Source organism: Macaca mulatta, chromosome 2, assembly GCF_049350105.2.
Source record: "Macaca mulatta isolate MMU2019108-1 chromosome 2, T2T-MMU8v2.0, whole genome shotgun sequence".
Lineage (NCBI taxonomy): Eukaryota > Metazoa > Chordata > Mammalia > Primates > Cercopithecidae > Macaca > Macaca mulatta.
In genome coordinates, this window is record NC_133407.1 from 109,781,207 (window position 1) to 109,790,085 (window position 8,879).

Here is an 8,879-nt window from a genome sequence, read left to right on the forward strand (position 1 = left end):
GCATATGGTCTGACAAATGATAAATAGTTACATCTTTCTGATAACCCATTTCCCAGAGGTCTTGCACATGGCTTGGCCCAAAATGGGTTGGTGGCCAACTAGCCAATTCTGTATTATCCAAGTAGTTAACCATAAGGTTAGGCCTCCATAGACTGCCCAGCTATCAGTACAGATTACCGGTTCAGGTGTCTCCTCCTTGGTGATCACCATCCATACTGCTCTAAGTTCAACCCATTGACTACTTTGTCCACACCTGGTTTCAAACCATATGGTGTTGGTACCAAGTTGGACTGCAACACTGGTCCAGGCAGGGGTAGCACCTCGGCTACACCCATCTGTGTGCCATGCCCCATCAGGAATAGAGGGATGCCCTTCCTTAAATGGCAGTGGCTCGGGGTCAAGGGGTGCCTCAGGCCCCATGGCCTTCTCTTGCATTAGCACTGCAGGTACCAAGACCTCTTGCAACTCTGCTGCTAATGGGCTTGTACTCAGCGTACTCTGCTGCTCCAAGTAAGTGCCTCACTTTGCCAAAGTGGATGTTTGCGCCATCCCAGTCCAGGGGGTCATTACACATGAAGGCACCCATCCCACTGTCAGGTAGATCATCCACACTATGACTGCAGCCCATCCTATCACTTCTCACAAGCCTGAAGGGCAGCATATACAGCTGCTAGCTATTTCTGTATCAAGGAATACCAGAGCTCAGCTCCTTTCCATAGTTGGTACCAAAAGCCTCCTGGCATTCTCAGGCACTCTATGTGCTACCACAGGGCCCAGCTAAAACCACCTGTGGTCACATGCATATCCAGTTCAAATAGGCACCCCTGGTCAACCACCCATAGGCTCATGCCTGCTGAATAGCCCACTTAGCTGCCAGGAAGGCAGTCTCAGCCACATCAGCCCAATATCAGATTGCTCCCTTCTTTGTTAACTGATGCAATGGTTTTATCATTTGAGCTAAATGGGGCACAAATGCCCACCAATATCCCAGGAGACCCACAAAAGTTTGCAGCTGCCTCACCATGGTGGGCCAGGGATATGCCTATATTTTGTCAATGATAGCCTCTTGTATGGCCTTCACCTTACCCGACCAGATAACTCTCAAGAATTTAGCAGGTAATCCAGGCCCTCGGACCTTGGATTTGTTGATGGCCCAACCACACGCTGCCAAATGTTGCCACAGGAGGGGTGCTGTCGCTTCTAAATCTGCAAGAGAATCAGAGATTAACATAATATCATCAACATAATGGAACAAGTGGGCTCCCTTTGGACATTTTCAGGCTGTTAAATCCATGGCAACAAGACATGACATATGGTGGGGCTATGCACATAGCCCTGCAGCAATACTGTGAAAGTCCATTGTCGCCAAGGCAAACTGTTCACGTCTTTCTAGAGCAATGTCATTTGAGAAGAATGCTTTGGCCAAGTTCACCACATAGTGGTACTGTCCCAATTCCATTGTCGAGTGGTTCATCAAATCCATGATAGATGGCACAGCTTCCAAGCCACGTAAAATATCCACCTCCAGAATGTATTCAGGTATGGGAGAGACATACACAGTGTATAAGCGAGGAGCCAAGTGGCCAATGCCAAGGTAGAGAGATACAGGTTTCACTTTCACTGACTGGCCTCCATAACCATCAATGTATGCAGCTTTGCCCAAAAACTTAACTGGGTTCCCATAAACAAGGCTACAATCTACACCAGCACCCACTGTACACTGGTGGGGGACTAGTGGATTGCCAGTTCCATATGTGGCCTCCAGTCGTCTGGTGTTCCCCCCAAGCCAGGTACCTTTGGCCAGTTCCCTAGTTGAACAGAAGAGTCTCTACATTTCCACCTGGCTGCAGCAAGTAGTGTCTGAGCTGGAGTGCCTGGGCAGGACCAGGTCACGCAGCAATGCCTTTCTCCCCTTTGAGCATTTTCTGGAATTGCTGCCCTGGATACAATGATCTCCACAAAGTTAGGATTATTTCATTGGGCTGCTTATCGATTTTTCTCTCAGTCAACACGAGCCAAAATCAAATCTATCCACATCTGTGAGCATGTCACTCGTTGGGGCCCCTTTTTTTCATGGGAGAGCCCCCTGTGGGTGCGGTACCTTCCCCTTCTTTATGGTGTGGACCCTTCAATCCCCCCGACGACCTTCTGCATCCCCGACAGCCACCATGGCAGTGGTTACTTCATGTATACAGCGCCCTATGTACAGGGTAAGGACAGCAGCTAGGGAGTCAAAGGGGCTCAGGAGCACAGAACCGAACATGAGATCCCTCATGTGGGAGGGGAAACATTCATCATCTGGCCTCCAGGTATTCGGGTCAAACATAGCCTGCCGCATACCCATCCTACACCAAATTGGCATACGACTGCCATTTACTCACATTTCACCAGCGTTATTCCCCACAGTTCACATGGCTGCCTGCAGCCACTCAGTCAGGGTGTAGTCACCTTGCCCTGCCACTAACCACCTGCTCACTTGCAGCTGCTGACAGAGAGAGGGGTGAGTCATGATGGAGGCCAGCTTTTCCATCTCAGAGATGGAATGGGAGATACTATCTGCTGCCTCATTCCACAGACGAAGCATCCAGGCAGGCAGCGGTTCCCCTGGACACTGGCAGCACTGCTTGCCTAATTCCTGCAACTCAGTCGGAGTATAGGCAATGTGTGAAATGTGTTGCATTATGGTGGGGAGTCCCTGAGTCCACCCTTGGGGCCCTAGTGGCTGTTCATGATCTACCTTCTGTCAGACCACTGGGTGAGCCCGCAACGGGCATTCTTCCTCCTTGGTATGAAACTGAGTGGGGATCTCCAGACAAGATGATGGACCCAGGCCTGCATTCACGGTAGCCTCTAACTCCTTTTCCAAGCTCTGAAGCCACACCTCCCGGTGCCCTGCCTGCACCTGGAGGTCCCCATTCATGGAAGCCTCTAATTATTTTCAAGATCGGTGTAGCCAGGCCTCCAGTCTGCATCCCTCAGGGACTGGGTGTGTACTTTTCTTAGCACAGTTAAAAATGCCCATCCAACTCTGCCAGCAAAGGCTCTCTCTTTCTTGGTGCTCTGTGCTTCCAGCTGCTTCAGCGCCTTCTCCATGCTCGTGGGGGACCCATCCACTGCCATCCAGGTTTCCCCTCAGGCCCACACTCGCAGCACGGATGCCACCAGGTACCACAATCCATTTTGTGGTCACATGGCCAACCTGGAACCAGCAGGGACCGAAGGCTCACTTACCTTAGGATCCTGTTCGTGATGCCAATTGTCAGGTTCTAGTCCAAACTGAAGTCCAAGGGGAGTTGGTAGGTGGGCGGCAGGTAACTGGAAAAACACTCGAGTAGGCGTTTTCAACATGGCTTTATTCTCTCTGGGCACGAGCCATATGTACAGTGTCAGCAGGGTAATTATACCTTTTACAGACAATAGTGGCTCTGAGCCAAGCACATGATCATGTGAGTGGTCACCTAATGCACCTCACATGGCATGGTTACATAATGTGTGGAGTTGTGTGCCTGCGCTCCAAACCCAGAGTTGTGTGCCTGCACTCCAAACCCACTGAGTCATGCTGCACCAGAAGGCCACCTCGGCCTACTCCTGACTAAAGCACAACCATCTCCCTTTCAGTGGGCTAAATCTATTGCTATTTATACTATTAGAAATTTTAACACAGTTTTAAATATTTACATTATTAATTGATTTTGAAATAATAAGCCCATTACAGATTAACATAAATAACATACTTTTATTAAAAATATCTGTATTATTTAAAAGAAAAAAAATTAGCAACAACAGTGATCCTTGGAATCGTCCCACCTCAGCCTCCCAAGTCACTGGGACCACAGGCGCATACCACCATGCCCAGCTAATTTCTATATTTTTTGGTAGAGATGGCCATGCTGGCCAGGGTGGTCTTGAGCTCCTGAGCTCAAGTGATCCTCCTGCCTTGGTTTCCCAAAGTGCTGAGATTACAGGTGTGAGCCACCATGTCTGGCCAGAAGCTGGATTCTCTGTCTTGTTCTCCATCCAATCTGTTAGACTATCAAATGCCAAATAACCTTTGGAAAATTCTACTCATAAAATAAGGAGAAAGATAAATAACTTCTGAGTATCATCATTAAAATAGTTTGACCTCATGGACCCACTGAAAGGGTCCCACGTGGAGAACAGCTCTAAGCTAAACAGTAGAATGGCTGGGGGTACATAAACATTCAACCCATAGCTGCTGACCAGAAGAACACATTTTAAGTCTCTTCCTCTCCTGCTCCTTGTGATTGCAGACAGACTCAGTCTGTAGGAGAGCTGTAGAGAGAACAAGCTCAAGTCCCTGATTTTACCTACAAAGAAAGCTGAGCCCAGAGACATTAAGGCACTTACCTAAGGTCATACAGTCACACAGCAGAGCTGGGGCTGAGCTCCAGGTGTCCTGCTACAGAGGCCACTTCTTTCTCCCACTAGGGACTGGCCTGTGATTACTTCAGAAAACAATGGTCAGCTAACTGATTCTGAATGCCCTTTACTGGTAAAAGCTAATCTCCTGAGGAAAAAACGTATGCATGGGCTGGGCACAGAGGCTCAAGCCTGTAATTCCAGCGCTTGGGGAGGCAGAGACAGGCAGATCACTTGAGGTCAGGAGTTTAAGACCAGCCTGGCCATCAAGGTGAAACCCCGTCTCTACTAAAATTAAGCTGGGCGTGGTGGCAGGCATCTGTAATCCCAGCTACTGGGGAGGCTGACGCAGGAGAATTGCTTGAACCCAGGAGGCAGAGGTTGCAGTGAGCCGAGATTGCACCACTGCACTGCAGCCTGGACGGTAGAGTGAGACTCTGTCTCAAAAACCAATAATCGTAAAATAAAAATAAATAACTAAATAAGTATGCGTCACCTCAGGTGGTCAGTCAGCTTTCCCAGGACCCAAGAGCACACAATGTTCTTTATGATGTGAGTGACGGGGTTCACAGCACCACAGAGTCCATGACTTTTCCCTCAGAAGTGAATGCATGGCTAATTATTTTGTATTTTTTGTAGACATGGAGTTTTGCCATGTTGCCCAGGCTGGTCTCAAACTCCTGGACTCAAGTAATCCACCTGCCTCAGCCTCCCAGGGTGCTGGGATTACAAGCATGAGCCGCTGCATGGCATGCACCTATAGTCCCAGCTACTCAGGAGGCTGAAGTGGAAGGATCACCTGAACTGGGGAAGTTGAGGCTGCAGTGAGCTGTGATTGCTCCGGCGCACTCCAGCCTAGGCAACAGAGTAAGATCCTGTCTCAAAAAAAAAAAAAAAAAAAAAAGTGAACACACATGCTGGAGAAGAGGCCTGCAGGCACCCCTGCCAGTTCTGCACCAGAGCACACTGTAGCAGCCCTGCTGTGACGCAGGAAGAAGTTCCAGGTCCTGCAGCCTGGAGCGTGGAGCCTGAAGCCTGGAGCCCCCCATCCAATGCTGCGCCATGCTCGCCAGTAGCCCCCAGCATCAGCACCAAGGCACCAGCTGTAGATAAATTTCTCACCTAAGATGTTGAGAGATGTTGCTAAACTGTCCTCCTAAGGCTGTGTATAATAATATGGTCCTGCCGATATTGCATAAGACTATCTGCTTCATTACATCCTCACAATACTGAATATCATTAGCAATTTGAATTTTAAATTGTGCTAATCAATGAAAAATGATTGCTAATTACTAGCGAGTTGAAGTTATTTAACATTAATACTCCTGATGGAATATTTTGCATTTATCACGTTTTATATAAATTATCTCTATATAATTAGCACTAGAATGTCCGACTTGGTTTTCATTGTTCCTCACCTGTTTGGAAACACATTAAGAATGAGGGAGAGAATGGATGGGGACTCACTAGGGATGCATGGATCTGGTCTGCAGCCACTCTGAGGCCCTCTTAACACTTCCCCACCTCACACTCAATTTCCCCTGGTTTGTCCATAGATACATCCAACAATTTTTATGTAAATAAGAAAGAAAGACTCAGCTTTCAATGGAAAACGGTAGGTTGGATTTTATAACTGAAGTGACAAAAAGAAATAAGGGATTTTATTATGGGGGAGGTCCAAACCCTGGTAAAAAACAAAATTCATTGAAATTGTTTGAAAATTCAAGGATTAAATCAGATTATTTTGGATTCAGTAGGCATTAGATTACTCTAAAGCCCAGGGATACTTTATTTTGTAGAATTCGAGGAAAGTATAGAAAAGAGAAACGAAGAGGTGAAGTCATGGCTAATAACCTGGAAGGGGTCTGTAAGGAGCCAAAGGCCTATGGGACGTGACCAACTCAGCATTCCACTGGAGGCTATGTGATCAAACAGCAAACTGTTTATCATGAATGCAGGATGCGGGCAAACTCAACACTTCTCCCACTGCCAGAAGGTTTGCTGAGGGAAATCGCTTCCTGGCGTGGAGCTCCTTGAGGTTATCTACTGGGACATCTAGAGAATGCAGTCTTGCAAGCCTATTCTGGACCGAGCAGCTGACCCCTTCTTACACGTCCCCCTGCTCACTATCTCTTTTGCCTAATACATATGGAGAGTTGTGTAAAGCTCAGGGCCCTTGTCAACTAGAGGCAAAGTGCCCCCGACCCCTTCTTCCAAATATACTCTTTTGTCTCTTGTCTTTTATTCCCACGTTTGCCCCCTTTGTTCAGTTTCCCCAGGTTCGTGCGGGTTACATAGTGGTGCCCTGAACAGCGACAGAATCTGGTGCTCTACAGAAATAACATTTTAAAGAAAGATTTGGGACTTAGAGACCCCAGGAGACACACACAAAAATGATAAGAGGATGTGCCCAAACCAATCTTAAAGTTGTGGCACAGGGTGAGGCAGATGAAGCTGTTACTGAGCCTCGGAGAGTGACTGGTGTCACAGCAAATGTTAGCAATGGCCTGAAGGGAGGGTTTCTGAAACCAAACACGAATGATTCTCCCTCAGGAAACCCAACCTCGGGAGCTACTGCATGGTTCTCTGTATGGGGAAGTATCATCAATGCAGGACAAATTGTGAAATACCACAGGAAGCATCCTGCATCTAGTCAATCTTCTGTTTCCGGAGTGGCCTGTGCAGCTGTGCAGGCAGAGGCCCGACCAACCTGGTGAGTAGCACACAGGGACTGAGATCCAGCCACACACACCAGGCCATGCTCTGGGAAGGGGGCGGGACCCGGGCAAAGGACACCTCTCTAGGACTGCGCGGAAGCCTTTGTGGGCTGATGGGACATTCCTGTGATGGCTTTCTGGCTGGGCACTGTGAAATGCTCTGAAGATTTTTCTTTGCACTGTTGCACTAACCCCAGTCCCCCATCACTGCCTCTTCCTCCTGGGCGACCTCATTGATGTTGTGGCCACGTGAATTCTCTGGCCAATGAAATGATGAAGATGATATGGCCTCTGCCATGCAGACACTGTATTATTGTATGATGCTTTTGACTCTCTCTTTTCTTAAGTTAAAGCGGTTTATTAAGAAAATAAAGGAATGAAAGAATGGCACTCCATAGGCAGAGCAGTTGCCTCTGTCTCTTTTATTTTCCCCTCTCTCTCAAGCCCAACATGCCCAAAACTGGGGCTGCTGGTTCAGCCCGGGTCTGAGAATAAAGACGTGAGTCACAGAGCCATTGCTGACCCATGATGGAGATGGACACAAGAGAGAAACACATTTTTGTCATGTTAGCCACTAAGATTTTGACTTGGAGACCATTTCCTACAGCAATATAACCGAGCATGAACAGAGAGACACAATGGTGTTCCATTTCTTTTCAACCTGGAACAGGAGAATTTCACAGGTGGGCCTTACTTTCACTTTAGTATCTTATTTAGACAAGAAAGTTCATACTGTTCAAATGTCATGTTTTACAGTGCTGGCATTATCACTGCTGTGGCTACCCCATCAGATGTTGCTCACTGACTAATCTTCTCATATTAGTGAGGATGGACAACACATCTGGTCATAATTCGAAGTAGCAAATAGGAAAAGAGCTTCATCCTAGTATTATGGGACCTTAATTAATGTCCTTTCCTGACAGGTTTTAGAGGCTTTTGCAGACAGCAGTAGAGCTTTTCATCTCACTGACAGTGGGGAACATGGTCAAAAGGTTGCCCCCAGAATGGAGGCAGAGTTTCAGGACATTTGTCTGATCTCTGCTCTTGAAGGGACAGTCTCACCCTGATTGACACTTTTGCCTGTTATGTCCAAAGAACCAATGGAAAAGCAGGAAAATTATTCCTTCTTCATTTCTGTCTTCGTTATTTAAAGTTACTCTGTCTTCACTTGTCTCTCCTCCTTTTCTCTGCTTCCTACTTAGCCCTTTAGAAATGCAATTATAATCTTTTGTCTCCTCTTCACCAGACACTCCCAACAGGGCAAGTTCATCTAACTATGTGCTCTTAGTTAGAAGCTCCACAGCAGAACTCTCTCCCACCAATAGACTACCTTGAGACATAACAGTCAATTTACAAGCCAAAATGTGCCCTCTATGAAATTCTTCCACCTGGAAATTTTTTGGCTGCTTTTACAACCTAGTTGTGCCCATACAGGCACCAGCGGTAACCAGCTCAACTGCCTGGTAGATAAGGCACCAAAGCTAGTACCCAGACCCCCCACCTGCTCACTTCCTGCCCTGCATGCCTCACCCCCCATTTAAAAGCCTCTACTTTCTGCTCCAAAGGTGAAACAGGAGTGAAAGAATGGCACTCCGTTCTGTACTAGGGGAAGAAGCCTGTACTTCTTCCCCTAAGGTAGCTTTGGAATAAAAGTCACCTTCTTTATACCAAACCGAGCTCTTGTTAATTAGACTCTGCAAGTGATGAGCAACTGAACCTACATTTCAGTTGTAATTCCTATGCCTGCTCTTCCTGCCCTGCCTTGGGCACACACACACACAC